The sequence below is a fragment of the Bombus impatiens genome, unplaced genomic scaffold (assembly GCF_000188095.3).
Source record: "Bombus impatiens unplaced genomic scaffold, BIMP_2.2 scf_0723, whole genome shotgun sequence".
NCBI classification, from domain to species: domain Eukaryota; kingdom Metazoa; phylum Arthropoda; class Insecta; order Hymenoptera; family Apidae; genus Bombus; species Bombus impatiens.
The window spans coordinates 82,433-85,377 of NT_177142.1; positions in this window are offsets into that span (position 1 = coordinate 82,433).

Consider the following 2,945-nt stretch of genomic DNA (forward strand, 5'->3'; position numbering starts at 1 on the left):
ATTTGATTAGGCGATCATTCGTCGTATTAACCAACCACGGTACGTAGTATGTCAGTGGCATCATTTTTTGCGCTAATTTTACGCTTAAAACCAGTATTCACATCGTAATCTTTAAACTTTGGTCAAGTAGCAAGCCACGAAATACTCAAAAAAAAAAAAAACTATTGACGCGAGACTACTGCAGCATCACAATATATTTGGCAAACAACTAAACGTCAAAGAAACGTCAGATCCGCGAGAACTCGAGCGTTTCGAACACGATATGAGAAATAAATTCTAAACAATTTCTTGAAAAACGTACTATAAATTAAATTACAGAAGATGCGTATACCAGTGATTACGTTATTTAAAAATTATACAAAGTTTATACAAACTTTATACGATTACCCAAAGTTGTGCAATGAAGCTCGTTTATTATGCTATTCTGCTGTTTTATTTATTATATCATCGTGTTACTTTTTCAATAAGAGATAAACAAAATTATTCACAGATACAAGTAATATAACCACCAATACTTTCGCACACAGAATATTTCGAATAATCGGTGTGCATGAAAGATATGAATTTGTACTTTAAGAAATATATCTGTATTTTTCTGCATTTTTTTAATATCGTTGCACCGATAAAGAATGTAAAGTAATAAAAGAAAAATATGTTAACCTATATCACTCAAATCTTCTCTTTGACGTTTCTTTTAATTTTAACCAAAACAAAAATGTAATTTCTACCAATTTTTTCCAATGTGCACCAATGGTAAATTATTTGCAAATCACATAAACTTGTACCTTGTGTAATTTTCTTTATCGTTATTCTTTTTTTATAACAGAAAAAATATAAACGAGATTAGAAAATATAAACGACTTTAAAACAGATAAAGATACGTAGAAACATGCGCATTTCTATCTTAAAAAACATATCTGTAGTATTTAGTTACGTCGTTGCACCGATGAAAAATGTGAAGCTGTAAGAAAGATATGCTATCGTATATCGTCAATCTTTTCCTCTAATATTTCTTTCAAATGTAACCAAAAACAATATATGACTTTTTCCAGTTTCTCCAAAATATACCAAATATAAATATATAGATATATAAATAAATATATAAATAATATACCAAATATAAATGGGTATATTATTTACACAGAACTACACAGAATTGTACCTTATGTAATGATGTTTCTTTATCGTCATTTTCTTATAACAGATCAAAAAAAAAAATTATTCTCAGACACAAACATTCTGATACTTTCACACACAGAATATTTGGAATAATCGGTGTACGTGAAAAGATACGCATTTCTATTTTAAAATCTCGTCGTTACACTTAGGAAACAAGCGAAACTGTCAGAAAAGAAAAGAAAAGAAAGAGAATTATATATCATTGAAACCTTTTCTCTAACACGTCTTTTAACTTTAATCAACAACAAGATGTGACTTTTTCCACTTTCTCGAGTCACTTTGTATAATACAATGCAATTAGGTTGTGGCAAAACTTTCTTTCGTTTCATAAGGAAATTTTTTATTCTACGTTATTTTATTGAATTACGTATGATCCATTTTCTTCTGTTAAGTTAAAGTCCACAATTATATAATTATATTAATATAATATAATATATAGTAATATAATTATATAAAAATTAGACCATTAAAGACCATAATTATATATAATTATATTAATGTAATATAATAATAATATTAGATCATCCCATAAGTTCGTGCCGACTTTTGTGTATACATTTCATGTGTCGATTTATAAACATACGGCGATAAGGGACCAATGCACTTGAGCTTAGCTGATCGAGAACAGGCTAGAGCAGATTTTCGTGAGTATAAGATCGTAATATAGCGAACACAGTGACTTCTAACAGTAAAAAATCATGAGTGAAATGCGTATCCATTTTCGACATCTCGTGTTATACGAATTTCGGAAAGGAAGTTCTGCAACAATTGCCACGAAAAACATATGTGCTGTTTACGGAGAAAATGCGCTTTCATCTCGCACCTGTAGGAAGTGGTTCCAACGTTCTAGAGCTGGGAATTTCTGTTTAGAAGACGAGGAACGCTCCGGGCGTCCTCCTCAGACAGACGAAGATACAATTCGGGATTTTGTTGAAAAATCACGAAGTTTGACAGTTCAAGAGATGTCAAATGTTCTGAAAATACCTAAGACAACGATTCATAGGTGTTTGAAAAAAATAACATATATAACCGCTCGAAAAACGGCACGAACTTATGGGATGACCTAATATAATAATATAATTATACATTATACAGGGTAGTTGGTACAAGCTGAAAGGGGGTGATTCTACGCGAAAAAAGAAGTCGAAAATATAGAATAAAAATTTTTCGTTTGAGGCTCTGTTTTCGAGAAAATCGACTTTGAATTTTCGCTCGGTACGCGTGCGGTACCTTATAATGGACCTCACTGTAGATCGTTGTCTCGATGGAAAAATGAACAAAAAAATTAAAAAAAATTTTTATTCTATATTTTCGACTTCTTTTTTCATGTTTTCATAGTCTTTTGTTTCATTTCATGTTTGTGTAAAGATACATCGTTGCAAAAAGCACGTTTGTAAAAGGAAGACACTTTTGCGACAATCTAATACGAATCTAAATTTGACAATTTTCAGCTTCAGTCATTATAATAATCTTGCGATTTGTGGGAATCTACAAATTGCTCTGAAATTGCGCTAATTGCTTGGAAAGTACATACGCACATAAAACAGGCTACCGATTATAGTCCGTATCACTTAATGAAAGTAACCGTAAAGCGGGTCCATTAAATTTAATCTTATCCATAACAATTACGGCATAATGAGATGCATTCGCGTTTACGACGTCACAATTTTGATAACCGACGACTGACGATACGTATCTACGTATAGGTGCTATACTCACAACGTTAGTATCCAACGAACCCCTCTGACGCTATTTATAAATTCAAG